Source organism: Myotis daubentonii, chromosome 3, assembly GCF_963259705.1.
Source record: "Myotis daubentonii chromosome 3, mMyoDau2.1, whole genome shotgun sequence".
In the NCBI taxonomy this organism is placed as follows: domain Eukaryota; kingdom Metazoa; phylum Chordata; class Mammalia; order Chiroptera; family Vespertilionidae; genus Myotis; species Myotis daubentonii.
The window spans coordinates 65,839,934-65,855,474 of NC_081842.1; the positions used below are offsets into that span (position 1 = coordinate 65,839,934).

The 15,541-nt window shown below is 37.3% G+C and overlaps 1 protein-coding gene across 5 annotated transcripts in view; it reads left to right on the forward strand.

Annotated features, from left to right (window-relative positions):
- ZBTB20 (zinc finger and BTB domain containing 20) overlaps positions 1–15,541 on the forward strand; it is a 919,384-nt gene that overhangs the window by 272,657 nt on the left and 631,186 nt on the right. For all 5 annotated transcript variants that reach the window (XM_059687788.1, XM_059687786.1, XM_059687787.1 and 2 more), the window contains one exon: positions 265–307. The gene's annotated coding sequence lies outside the window, so the exon portion shown is untranslated. The remainder of the gene's footprint in view (positions 1–264; positions 308–15,541) is intronic.

Below are 15,541 nucleotides of genomic sequence, written 5' to 3' on the forward strand. Positions count from 1 at the left end.
ATTTTCGTTTCAGAGGCCATGGTGAGTCTTAGTCCCTTGCTGGTGCTTGTCTTGATAACACTGTGAGGGACTCTATGAGTGTATATATTCACACACATGAATTTAAGGTGATTTGAAATATCCTCTAGGGAAGATATAGGTATACAATAACTCACCTCTTTAAACGCTGCAGTATTTCCTACTTCTCTGCAGAAATTGTCTCAGCATAAAACTGATTCTAATTAGAAAATGAATTTTTACTTATATATTTGTTTTGCATTTCAGGTACCTGGTAAATCTCATCTGTCTGTTTTCCATAGCTGCACAGGTATGTATATGAATTACCTATAGTTACATAAATCTATGTGTGAACTGACATGTTATTATATTTTTGTGTATTAAAATTGTTTACAGATTTCATAATGTGAAAATGTTAATTTTTGAGTCCTTGTAAATATTGACAGTTTCAAAGGCTAGTACATTTTATATACACCTTGCACTTCACTCTATTGTAAGAAGCAAAGAAACATTTCTAAGATTTGATGAGGCAGAGTAATTTTAATTACAAAACATTCAGCTGGTGAAGCATTAGAGAATGTTTTATGGAACTGTACTATTAAAGCCAAATTATGGGGCCAAATTATTGCAGAACCACTGTTTTTGACATTATTGCTTTATTTTCAAACTTTTTCTGCTTTAGAGTTTATATTCTGTGGTCATTGCTGTAGGTAAGGAATGGCTGCAGATGTACTGTCTGCTGCACTGTCTCAAGCAGAAGGGAAATGGAAAAAGATGTTTGCACCTGTTTAAAATCTCAGCTGTACGGTGTTGTGGTTCCCGGGCAACAGGCAGGAATTCTCAGAAGCTAGGTTGCACCTGCTCAGTTGTGGATTGCAGCTGTGTCTTATGAGTGAGCGCACAGAGAAGCATGTCAGCAGTTTGCTTGTGCTGTTACGTATTTTGTATACTCTTGAGTTCAAAAGATTCTTACTTGATGTAGACCTTGAACTATTATATTGATTACTTGTAAAACTCACTGATTTTAGCTCCCAAATATTTTCTCCCAAATCTGTCATTCTGAGTCTCAAATATTTTTTTAGTTAACTGTCCTAGATTATATGTATGTTCACTTCTTTAAAGGATACCTGTGGAAAGGAGATCTCTCCAGATAAGTGGGTTGCTAATAATTTTTGTCCTGATAGACACATTTTGTGTTTGGCTCAATTTCACCATGTTGGCAACCCCACTATGTGAGGCTGGATGTAGTTATTGATCTATTTAACTGAACAGATTTGAAAGCATTTGGCTATTAGTGGACACATGGGGCATATTCAGAAAATTTAAGGGTATATTGTAGGATGAATTCTGGATTTGGGCATGTGTCTCTCTTGCAGTTGGGTGTAAGTGAGAAAGAAGAAAAAGTGAAAATTAAATAGCACTCTTAGAAAAGGGGATACAGCTCAGATATAGTTTTCAAGGCTGGAACATTATTCTTTACTTTCATCAAATTCTAGGCACTTGGTATTTTCCTAAGTGCTGTCAGTGATGTTTCTTTTAGTTGATAGTTCTGTATATTTTCTGATAAATATCTATATTTTAATATAAACAAGCTACTATAGACTGTATCTTATATTAGTTAAGTTTTATAAATGCACTATAAAAAGCTGCAACTCAATATAAAAAGTATAGTTAAATAATTTATTTAGTAATCCCAATCTCCCCATATTGAAAATTTATTCAAATGACTGGCATTAATCTCATTAACATATTAAATTGCTGAGGAGTTTCTATCAGTATTTAGTAACAAAGTTTTAGAGCTGGTGTATCCTTTTCATTTCTTGACCTATTTAAATCTGTTTTTAAAAATAAATCACCATAATATAAATTTAACATCTTTGGAAGTAGGAAACATAGGTGCTGTGATAAGTAGAGATTGTGCACAGCCCCTTAATGCAATGCCTTGTACATAGTAGGCGGTCAATAAATTTTAAATGAAGGTATACATGAATAAAACATGTTTGAATTATATTAAAAATAGAGGGCTAGAGAGTCCTAGAAACTTCTTCCTCATTAAATATTTTGGATGGGTCTTTATGGCGTTCCTTTAGTTTTCATACTGCTGATTAGACAGAGATGAGACTACTGATAAATTCTTTCCTTAAAATGAGAAATGAATATGTAAGAATTGATCCTCATTATCACTAAGAATTGACATCACACTATTCATAATATACTTTATATTCATTTTTGTTGACTATGAGAAAATTCTTTATATTATCCTTATTCTACACACAGTGCTGAGATATTTAATATGACTAAGTTAAATGGAACTTGTCACTGTGGAAATATGTTGCAGCATAGGAATAAACTAATCTCTTGTGTTATATAATTAATGCTATAGGTTTCTGAGCAACCGCTTATTCTCTTTGACCTCTCTCTCTCTCTCTCCCTCTACCTGTCCTTCTTCTTTCTTCCCCACTCCTACCCCCATCTGTACCTTCCTGAAACACACAGAAAAATGTATGTTGACTTTCTTTGGCTCAGGTGAGATCAGGTCATATTAAAGATATGTGACTGTTTTGGTAAACAGAAGTAATGAGCCCTGTGTTTACTGTATACATGTTTATAATTATGGTTTCTATTATTTACTAAATTTTAACTGTAAATAGATAAAGTCAAGAGTAGATAATTAAAACCTGCTTTTGATAGGCTACTCTAAAGTTCCATTTTGTGTGGCATGGGTCAGTCACATAAGAATGGCAGAAGTTGCATAATGAGTCAATATCTATTGTATCAAACCATCTTGTTTAGGCTTCTCAAATTTTGGTACCACTGGTATGTGATATTCACGGGTGCTGCTAGGCTGGGAAGGACCTTTCCACTGGGACCAGTTTTTCTTTTTCCTTAGTTGACACCAATGGGTGAAAGGCCAATATCAAGGACATAATAATAATAATAATAATTATTATTATTATTATTAGAACTTTAGTGTGGTAGATTAAACTATATACCTCTGTTGATCTCAACATTAGAAACTAAGAGACAAGACAAAAACATGTATTAACTAGAATATTAAACCAGTAACAGCAGCTTCTTCCGTGACTTGTTCCAAAATTAGTATGGAATACCAAGGAGGGATAAATCACCAAGCCCCAGGATTCCTGGGCACAATTGAAGAATTTTCTGTGATTTCAGGGTTAAAGAAATAAAGTAAGAAAATCAACATTTATTTAGAACATAGCATGTCTAGATATAATTTCCTTCATTCCTCCCTTCTCTCCTTCTCCCCTCCTCATTTCCTTCATTCCTTTTATTCCACATAGTAAATGGACCCCTACCATTTTTCTGACACAGTGCTAGGCTAACAATAAAACACAGTCCTTGCTGGCCTTGGCCGAGTAGCTCAGTTGGTTAGAGCATTGTCCCAATACGCCAAGGTTGCAGGTTTGATCCAAAGTCAGGGAACATAAAAAAATCAACCTATGAATGCATAAATATGTGGAACAACAAATTGATGTCTCTCTCTCTCTCTCTTCTTCCCTCTCTCTCTCTCTCTCAAATCAATAAAAATAAATAGGGAAATAAATAAAGAAATAAAGCAAAGTGCCTGCCTTCAGAGAGCATACAGGCTAGTAGAAGACAAGGGTATATCAACAAAGATTGTATTGGCCTCACCACTTGTTTATTATTATAGACTTAGTCAAGTTACCTAACCTTTCTGTTCCTTTATTAGTTCATTTTTAAAATTGGAGAAATAATAGTATCTACCTCATATACTGTTATGTTGAGTTAGATATAACACAATACAGGTAAAATTCTTAGTTTGGTGCTTGGCACATAGCAAGTGCTCAATGAATCTTAGTGACACTACTGTTATTTCTATCATCACTATCTTCACTGCTATCACTTTGATACTGAAGAAAGACTATCTAATTGTCCGAAAAGAGTGATCCTGGTCTGGGCATTGTCACTTGATTGTCTTAAAGGTTCTATCCAAAGTTACCTCTGCTTCTAGGGGTGGAAGAGATTCTAAAAATCATCTAGCATTAGAACTTGAAGGACCTTTATAGTCGTCTATCTAACATCTTTATTTCATCCATGGTAAGAAAATAAGCTCAGAAAAGTTCATGTAATTGTCAGGGTTATATAGTCTACTAGGATTTGAACCCAGAGCTCTAGATTCTTGGTGTAATGTGAGATAACTCATGTGTAAAAATATTACAATTAAACATTTTTTTCTACTAGTGATTGGAGAGTTGATTGCTTATCTCCAAGAAATAAATGGATTGTTTCAAGTTGCTGGAACACTAACCATAGAATAGGTATCACTGTACTGAATCTAAAAGACCTTCAGATATTCTTATAATGGGATTAATTTGATATATATTTATTGAAGCCTTTTAGTTTGTGTTTGTGAATAACTAGTTTCTTTATAAGGAGAATAAACCAAGTCAGGTTTAGCAAGATATTACTAAATGACTTCAGATGCTTTAAAGGAGTCTGTGCATACCTTAAATAAATCAACATCTTGAATGCCAGGGATCTCTGAACTCTAAATCTCTTGCATGAGTTTGAATTTAAAATCTTTGAGGTCCAAATGATGTGCATTGAAATCCCAGTTCCACAGTGTAATAGCTATGTGACCGAATTAGGGTTGCCTAACCTTACTAAGCCTCATGTTTTCTTGTCCAAAATATGGTGGTAACAATGTCTATCTTTTAACAATGGATATAAGGAGTAAGTGGATTATATAAAATATTTAGTGCATGACATCCACTACATATTACTTTTTTCCTCTTTCCTTATGTTAAAACTAGAGGCCCAGTGAACGAAAATTCGTGCACTTGGGGGATACAGGTCCCTCAGCCCAACCTGTGCCCTCTTGCAGTCTGGGACCCCTCAGGGGATGTCCGACTGATGGCTGGAAGTCAGACATCCCTCTGGCAGCCTGGGAGCCCTCAAGGGATGTCTGACTAACAGCTTAGGCCTGCTCCCAAGCTGTTAGTTGGACATCGTTAGTGCTGCTGCGGAGGCGGGAAAGGCTCCTGCCACTGCCACTATGCTGGCCAGCAATGAGCCGGCTTCTGGCTGAGCAGTGCTCCCCCTGTGGAAGCACACTGAACACCAGGGGGAAGCTCCTGCGTTGAGCATCTGCCCCCTGGTGGTCAGTGCGTGTCATAGCAACCGGTCGTTCCACTGTTAGGGTCAATTTGCATATTACCCTTTTATTATATAGGATATAAAGATTGTTATGATAGGCAATATAAGAATTTGGAGGAAGTGTGAGATTCACCCATTAAGAAAGTTAATTTTGGCAAAGTTATGTCTTTGATGATAATAGTTGAGTATCTCAGTTCAGTGTGGTTAGACTCACCATTTCTATCTATGCATACTACTTTCTGTAGAAGGCAAGGTCTATTTAAAGAAACATTTAAGATGAGGATAATCACATCACTAGAAGGTCCAATGGTTTTAGAAATGTACTTTGCAAAAGAAAGGCGGTTGATACAACTCCCGGCAACTATCAGTTCTTGTTGAAAGTCAGACACCCAATCTTTTGCAAACAATGAAGAATCCAAACCTGCCAATTAATCCATGTACTCTTGCATGCATCCTGTTTAATTGAAGGTGGTTCTGTTGGCAAGGTTGTTGCAGTCTAAGCAGCCCCTGGTGTAGTGTTGATAGTTGGCATTTAGAAGCTGGCTGTCTTTTTTTTTGGTGAGAAGGAAATTAGGGTAGTAAAATGTCCTGATATCCTCCTTTGCAAACTCCCTCAACAGTAGAAAAGTAGATTTGTAAATTTGTGTGTATGATTTTCCCTAATTATATTTAATAAAAACTAGATGATCGTAATTATAGTAAACCAATTTTATTTTGTTATATATTTTTTCCTGCCAGGCTGTTTTTAGTGTAGTAATCAGAAAACAAGCATGTGAAAAAGTACTAGATTTAATTTAATTTATGGATAGGCCATTACTTAGCAGAGTTGATAAAGTTGACTTGCCTAATGTCAAGTGTACAGTTTTTACCATGATTAGTCAAGGTAAATATTAATGACCAATGAAATGTTTACTTAGTTGAGTATTAGTTTTGTAATAAAGTATCACAAACTGAATGGCTTAAAAAAGAGAAGTTTGTTTTGTCACAAACTGGAAGTATGAACTCAATGTTTCAGCAAGGTTGGTTCCTTCTAGGGCTGTGAGGGAAAGATTTGCTCCAGCCCCACTCCTTGACTTGTAGATCATCGTTTTCTCCCTGTGTCTCTTCACATCAACTTCCCTCTGGGTGTATATGTCTCTGTGTCTAAATTTCCCTTTTTAAAAATAAAGGCACCAGTCCCATTAGATTAGGGTCCTCTCTAATGATCTCACTTTTAATTTGATTACCTCTGTAAAAGCCCTGTCTCCAAACAAGGTCACATTTTGAGATACTTGGGATTAGAAATCAAACATATCTTTTTTTTTTTTTTTTTACTTTTTAGGGTAGGATCACAATTCAACTCAATAATTGTGTTAATAGTTAACATTGATCAAGTGACTTTTATATTTCAGATGTTTGACATATATTACATTGATAATTTTTTAAAAATAAATTGTATCGATTTTTTTACAGAGAGGAAGGGAGAGGGATAGAGAGTTAGAAACATCGATGAGAGAGAAACATCGATCAGCTGCCTCCTGCACACACCCTGCTGGGTATGTGCCTGCAACCAAGGTACATGCCCTTGACCAGAATTGAACTTGGGACCCTTGAGTCTGCAGGCCGATGCGCTACCCACTGAGCCAAACCGGTTAGGGCAACAATGATAATTTTTACAACAGTCTATTAAGTAGACATCATTTTCTGCATTTTACAGGTGAAAAAAGTGAAACAGGAGAGAATAAGCAATTTTTTCAAGATCACACAACTAGTAAATGTTCAATGCCAATATTTAAGCCCAGAATTACTTGCCACATTTTTAATGGATAAGCTGCATAACAATTCAGTCAAAAATCTAAAAAGTACTTTGAGCATTTAAGGTGGATTTTTGTTGGTCAGTAGTACTTGTGCCAAAGGACATTTTATCTATCAAAAATGGTTCATTATGCCATTGCATAAGTACCCAACACTGACTGCCTGCATCAGTGATGGCGAACCTTTTGAGCTCGGCGTGTCAGCATTTTGAAAAACCCTAACTTAACTCTGGTGCCATGTCACATATAGAAATGTTTTGATATTTGCAGCCATAGTAAAACAAAGATTTATATTTTTGATATTTATTTTATATATTTAAATGCCATTTAACAAAGAAAAATCAACCAAAAAAATGAGTTTGTGTGTCACCTCTGACACGTGTGTCATAGGTTTGCCATCACTGGCCTACATCTTCACTCCTGATATATATTTTTAAATCCTCACCCGAGGATATGTCTATGGATTTGAGAGAAAGAGAGAGAGAAACATCAATGTGAGCCAGGGATCGAACCTGCAACCTAGGTGTGTGCCCTGACCAGAAATTGAACCCACAACCTTCTTGGTGTATAAGGGATAACACTCCAAACAACTGAGCCATTTGGCCGGGCATTCACTCCTGATATTTTGCTGACCATTGTCTTGAAGTCTTAGTGTGTTAGCTCTCCTGCACTGATGAAGCTTTTGTACAGGAAGAATGCTGAGCATAGACTGCATGGATTATTCTGGCCTCAATTTGTGTGGATGGCATGAAGAGCCAAGTCATGCCCAGGGTTTGCTACTAAGTACGTGTGCACTCTGCTCTCCTTTTCTCTCTCTCCTTCCTCTCCCTTATCTTTTAACAGGCAGTTTGTGATTTCGTTTTCTTTTCTGCAATCATTCCATGAGTGATAAACATGAAGCACCTAGGTGTGAAGAGTGACAGTACAGGGACTGTCTATGCTTATGTGCTCCTGTAGGTGTTTACTGTAAACAGGCCACACCGTCAATGTTACTCATTCACACTAAAGAGCAAGGGGCGCTGTGTACCTTATTTAACTTTCCTATCTCGCTAATGGAACAGTTTGTTTCTCACTTTGAAGTTTGAAAGCAGAACTTGTTCATGACCCATTTTTGCAAATAATTCTCTTAAGTAACCCTTGTACTCATTTATAAGATTTTTTTCCACCCACTGTCTGTGTAGCCTGGTTTAAAAATTTTATATATGTACTTTTAAAAAATTGATTAGCTGGAGAGCTGCCCATTCCTCTGTGCTGTATAATAAGGATTTAAAAACTGCACACTGAATTCTGTATAGTGTAATTAAAACTGACCCACATTTGGACCTGAGTACACCAGGACTTAGCCAAACTTGCCATGAGCTGAGTTCTGGTGGCAGATGGGAACTAATGAGGACACACTCCACTCCAGAATTTCCCAGCTGCTTGGCCCCTTTTTGTACAAACAAGGTTTGGAGCGAAGTCCGGATCCCAAGAGCATGTTCTGTAAATGTGCTGTACCCAGTGATTTGGGAAATGTTCTCACGAAATCAGGCTGTTTCAAGATAATTCTTAAAACCTCAGCTACTGTCAGATTTTAAACATGAAAATTCAAAGGGGCCATTTATGCTCTCTCCAATCAATTTTTAACTTTAAAGTTAATTAAAATTACATTTTTTCTGTCTTTTTTTTCCCCTTGTGACTAGGGATAAATGATCACTTATATCCAAACCTGGAGATTTGCAGGTGGTTGGTCCAGGATAGACTAGGTCTCCTTACAACCTATGGATCTCTTCAACTGGTTTGATGTCCTGGGACTATTCAGGCAGATGTAATTGAATCAGTTTGAAGCAGCTGTAGCTGGCATGTGGTCTCTCAGATTGCTAGCACCTGCTTGTTTTTTTGCAACTCACTGAAGTGAGAGAAGTGCCAAAACCAGCATTGGTCTTGGAGCAGATAAAGCACTTCAGATCCTATATTTCATTCTCCTTCCAAACTAGCCACGTCATCATTGGTGCTTGAATAAATAAAACCCCTTTTCATGATTGTGGCTGAGGTATACTTTTCCTTCTCATTCTCCTCAGTATTGAGATCCTGACAGTCTTGACCATGCTAGTCCAAAAAAATAAGGGAGTATAATGTGATCAGGTGGCTTTGGGGCTTTCTTATCATTATACAACTGGGTAGCCTGTGGTTTGCAGAATCATTTAAATGAACACACCAAATTTATTTGCTGTTCCAGCACAGTCTTATTGGCACAGAGAATGAGCAGTTAATGTATAACAAACTGTGAGCTGTTCTGAAATATGATAAATACATTTGCTTAACAGGCGGAATGTAAAATGTAACTCTAAAATAATCAGCATACATTTCTTCAACACTTACTATGTGCAAGAAGATGCAGTCTGTTAAAATGGATAAAAATTTTAGGACATAATGAACAAAGTATGTCTTAAAAGACATAAATTTGGAACTTTTTAAAGGTTTATATACATTTAAAATGCTTGTTTATCTTTCCTTTGTTCCACTATATTATTTGGCAGGCATCTACTTAATTCTTAAATATTACTATTTTCCTGATGTTTAATTTGAACCTGGAGATGATAAAGACAACATATTTACACCCTGCTTGGGTAGTTCAGTTGGTTAGGGCATCTTCCCGATATGCTGAGGTTGTGGGTTCCATCTCCAGTTAGTGCACATAAAAGAAGCAACAAATGAATGCATAAATACATGGAACAACACATTGATGTTTCTTCCTCTCTCTCTAAAAAAAAAAAATCAATAAAAAATTAAAGACAACATATTTACTTAGTTTTTAGTTTGTGTTACAAATTTCCTTCACAATAGCTTTAATATTAATAATCTTTTGAGAGAAGCAGAGAGATAAATGGAGTTTATGAATAATAGTAATAACAGGGAATTCTAAAAATTTCAACATTATCAACAGCAGATTTCTATTTTGCAAGGCATGGCTAATTGCTATGGACATAAAGAAGCATATATGATCCTTGCTTACAAGAATCTTATGGCACACCTGAAGAGATGTTATATACATCTCAGTATTAAGTGCATGCTCTACACCTGTACTTGGTGTCAAATTAACACTATAAAGTAAAAAAAAGTTACGTACTTTTGTAAATAAATGTTCTAGACCTGATGGCCGTCACTAATCCATCATGGTTCTTTTTGCTGTCAAACCAGCACTTGACCTCAAAATCTTGCTGAAGACAACACTTTCGATAACCATTACCAACTGATGGAATTTGGATTTAAGATTGAAATCCATTTGCCATGACTGAAAAGTCATTACGTGCTAAAGATATTCAGTGGAGGTAGAGGGCTTGGTGAGATGTAAGTAAGACTTGAGATAAACCTTGAAAAAATATAAAACATAGGACTTAGGTAAGTAGCAAGGAGAAAGGAAATAATTTTAAGATTCAGGAGTAACATCACCAAATGAGTTAAATTTGGAATTATGTGGTATATTTACGGATTGCGAGTAGACCTCAGATGTAAATAAGTGGTGATGTGGTTACTACTTTAATGTTTTTCTCCTCTGCTAGACTGTAAACATGTGAAGTATCATATTAAAATTTATTATAAAATATCTCCTCAGAGGGAAATTCACCGACTCTTCCTATCTGAATTAAGTCTTTCCTATGTTTCTATAAGTTCTTATTTTTTTTCCTCCATAGTGTACAATTCACCTGAAGCCAAGATTCTATATTAAGAATTGAGGGGATTCAAAGATTAATTGTCCTCTTTAAACTTATATAACAACAATAATTTTTAAAATGATGATTTTGATTTTTATAAATGTGGCACTCTCAACAGTGGTTTGGGGGGATTTCTATTTTAACGATGATTTAAGAATTTTAGTGCATAATTCTGGTTTCCAGGAAAAAAGAGGCAATATTATTCTGGAAAAAGTATGGGGTTTTAGAGAGAAGGCAGGGGAAGGGGGAGGGGTTTAGAGATCAACCAAAGGACTTGTATGCATGCATATTAGCATAACCAATGGACACAGTCACTGGGGCGGTGGGGGCTTGCCCTCGGGTGTGGGAGTGGCTGGGGGGTCGGTCAGTGGGGAAAAAAGGAGACATGTAATACTTTAAACAATAAAAAAAAAGTATGGGGTTTTAGAAATAAAAGATTTGGATTCAAGTGTCTGCAATATCACTCATTAACTATGATATGTTGGGCAGTCTCTCTTGTGCTTTTAGGCTCAATTTGCTAATCTGTAAATTAGATGTGACCATATAACATATATAACAAAGCACTTTGATATTAAAATGAGCCCTTCTCCTCCTCCTCCTCCTCCTCCTCTTCCTCCTCCTCCTCCTCCTCCTCTTCCATCACCTCCTCTTCCTCCTCCTTTTTCTTCCTTCTCCTCCGCCTCCTTTGCCTCTGCCTCCGCCTCCTCTGTCTCCTCCTCCTTTTGTTCCTTCTCTTCCTCCTCCTCCTTTTTTCTCTTTATTATCATCATTGTGATTCTACTTTGAAACCATACAATAAAATGTTTAACATGGTCTACTTTATAGATCCTTTTTTCTCTACCTATTTGCTCTAGCTCTCACAGATTTACTAGTACTGTCTACTTTGACTAGAGCATGTAGCTTATCTAAAAAGATGCAAGAATTTAAGAAACACTCCATAACCTATTCATTACAAATATTTACTTTTGAATCACTTGCTCCTCAATAACAATTCTCGTATTTGTAGTATAACTATTTAATATTAATAATTGATAAATTTAAGGTATCTGTTTTATAGTGATCCTATTTAAACATTCTTCTTTGTTTTAATCATTCATTCAATGAAAATTGTTCTAGCAATTTATGTAACTGTATTCACCTTCCACCTGATTATATACTTTTAATCTACTAGAGGCCCAGTGCACCAGTGAGGTCCCTCAGCCTGGCCTGCGCCCTGTCCCAATCCAGGACCTGTCAGGGGATGTAGTAGTGCATAAAGAAACAGGAGGCTGGGGAGGAGCCAGGAGCCACCCCTGCTAACCCTGGCCTCACTGTGCCTGCTGCCACCGCCACTTGGTAGTGCTGCCACAGAGGTGGGAGAGGCTCGCACCACCTGCGTGAACCCAGCGTCTGGCACCCGTTGGTAAGCTGAGCGGTGCTCCCACTGTGGGAGCACACTGACCAGCAGGGGGCAACTCCTGGGTTGAGTGTCTGCCCCCTGGTGGTCAGTGTGCATCATAGTGACCAGTCGTTCTGTCACTTAGGCTTTTATATATATAGACTAGAGGCCTGGTGCACTAAATTCATGCACGGGGGGGGGTGTCCCTCAGCCCAGCCTGCACCCTCTCCAATCTGGGACCCTTTGGGGGATGTCTAACTGACGATCAGACCTTCCTCTCACAATCGAGGACTGCTGGCTCCTAACCACTCGCCTGCCTGATTGCCCCTAACTGCTTCTGTCTGCCAGCCTGATCACCCCCTAACCGCTCCCCTGCCAGCCTGATTGACACCTAACTGCTCCCCTGCCGGCCTGATCACTCCAACCCAACTGCCCTCCCCTGCTGGCCCAATCTCCCCCAACTTCCACCCCCTGCAAGCCTGGTCACCCCCAACTGCCCTCCCCTGCAGGCCTGGTCCCCCCCAACTGCCCTCCCCTGCCGGCCATCTTGTGACAACGTGGGGGTGGCCATCTTGTGATGATGTGAGGGCATGAGGGTCAATTTGCATATTACCTCTTTATTATATAGAATATCTTGCTGAGCTTATGTGGTGTTAAGAGACCAGTATCTTTAAAAACAACGCAAATACAAATAGGTTCACCTCTTAAGTTGTAAGAGTCATTTATTTCCACCTCCGGAATATTTGTTGACTAGAAGGTTGGTCAGAAGGTTGACTAACAAAAATTTATTAACTATAGAAACAATTTTATTTACTAATAGTTATTAGTGCCCATCTCTTAAGTAAAAGAATAATATAATTTATATTTTCTATTCCTTAGATAAATTCTTCAATATTTCTTGCTTTAAACATATAATATTTAATGATGAATATTCAAATGTGTCATCCTAATGATTTTGAGGGTCTTTAAAAGAATTTATGAAAATAATTTATAATTTTGTAAATATGTGCATTCCTATATATTTAGGGTACAAATGTGTGGCTAGACCTTTCACCCTAAAAATATTTTTTCCTAAAGTATTTGAACTTTTCACACTATTTATTATTCTCTCTTTTATGAGAAGAACATCAAAACAAGATTGTACTGTATGTTGTGACTTTTTGAAGATAAAAATGTAAATGAGTTAGAGTCTTCTGAATTTTGAGATTAAGTAAGTACATGATGATATATACAGAAAAACAAGTAAACTAACAATTAACCAATTAACCAAGTGTCTTGCTTTTATAATGTCTTCATCTTACGTAGCAAATAAGCTAGCTGAGTTTAGTGATGCTTTAAGAAATGGTTAATTTTGGATATTTGGAGACAGTTCAGACAATCATTAATCATTAATCATGCTAGTTTGATGTCTCAAGCTGACCAATGTATACTTATTGTGTCAGGATAGGATATATCCTAGGCCAAAAAAAAGTTGATTATTTTTCTCCTGTAAATTTGTCATTTGATACTATATTTAAATTTTCATTGATCAAAATAGTAATACTTACTTGTAAATGCAGTTTTTCAACCACATACTTTTTCATTTGACAACTGATTTAAATTATGTTTAATTTAAGAATAACTTTTTTATTAATCATGCACTATAGAGAATAACTTTATTTTACTGTAGTGAATATCTGTGAAGGCTTATTTACGTACTCATATCGTAATCCTTTCTCCTCTCTGTGGTTGACCGAGTTTATCTGTTCATTTATAGAGTACATGTTGCCTTGGCACTCTGATATTTTTTATGGACTTAATTGAATTATGAGTCATTCTCTTTCATACTCTTTTAAACTACTGAATTTTCTCTTCATTATAGATGTTAAACTTGAGACACAGAAGAGGTAACCAACAGGGATACCACAAAATACAGTGCAAAATTAAAAACTAATGTTGGTATCACTCAGCTTTTCTGTGACTCCATGTGTGTTGAGAAACCAAATATACTTTTTTTTAGTCCATAGGACTTTCAAATAACTTTACTCATGATCTAAATCACGAGTTACAAAAAAGTTTTTTATAATGATTACTAGAGGCCCTGTGCTCGAAATTCGTGCACGGGGGGAGGGGGGTTCCCCTCAGCCCAGCCTGCACCCTCTCCAATCCAGGACCCCTTGGGGGATATCTGCAGGGATCGGGCCTAAACCGGCAGTCGGACATCCCTCTCACAATCCGGGACCACTGGCTCCTAACTGCTCACCTGCCTGCTGGCCTGATCACCCCTAACTGCCCCCCAGATGGCCTGGTCGCCCCCAATTTCCCCCCCTCAATGGCCTGGTTGCCCCTATCTCACCCCCCCACCCCCCGCCAGCCTGGTCACCCCCAACTGCCTGCCCCCGCCAGCCTGGTTGCCCCATGCAGCCTCCTGTTCAGTCATTTGGTCGGCCCTCACTAACCCCCCTGCCGGCCTGGTCATCCCACGCAGCCTATTCAGTCATCCGTTCAGTTGTTTTGGTTGTGATGGTTACTTAGGCTTTTATATATATATAGATAAACCTACTATGCACCTCAAATTTAGTGTCTTAAAGTCTGAAAAAACATTGTGCTAGATGATTGTGTATTGAAATAATGAGATAATCTAATCTCTCTATTTAACATAAGCAAGGTCTCTATTAGAGAATTATGAATCTGGCTATATATAAAGAATACACATTCATTAAGTGATAACTGAAAGTGATGAATGTTCAGTACTAGATTGAAAAAGCAAGACTTAGAGAGGTCGATTTCTAACTTTCTATAGCTAGTAAGTGCTGAGACAAAATTTAATCTCAGCTGTGCCCAACTGAAACACTTGCATTCTTTTTACTTCTCCCAAATTGATTCTCAAGCTGTTGAAATGTTTCCTTTTCTTGAAATAAAGAGTAACCTACTATTAGGGTAAGAGTGGACAGAGAGAACAGAGCAAAATAAGCCATTCCTAAAATAATTGGAATAGAACTAGAAGCTTTGTTGGTCCTTTCACCTCATGATTGTGGGATATTACCAGTGTGTATTCTTTAACAATACCCAATAAAACTTTGAATTTTATAAGTCAGTAAATAGTAGAGTGTTTATAGAATTGTGACAGGTCTTCCCTACTGAACAATTCTTTCAAGTTGCGGGTCTTCTGGTACACTTCTGTTTTGGATAGCACATAATTGTATGCTCATAGGACATAAATATTGAGAAGGAAGCATTCTAAGGAAATAATGCTTGAACTAAGAACTAAATAATATGAAGGAGTTGGTAAAGGGAAGATCTGGAACATAGGAAATTCGATTTCTGTATTCTTACAGGCTGTTCAGGGTTATGTCTCCAAGGTGTGTATGCATTAGAGTAGAGGAGCAAGGGCATGCACATCCTGTCTGTTAGCTATTAACAACATACAATTAGGAAGTCTGCTTTAGGGACAACCAAGTGACATGCCCCCCCGGCCCCCTACCCGCCTCCTTGCCTCTTTATCCTGATAGTAAACATGGCAATAATAAGCATTTAGGAATGGATTTAAAATGTTT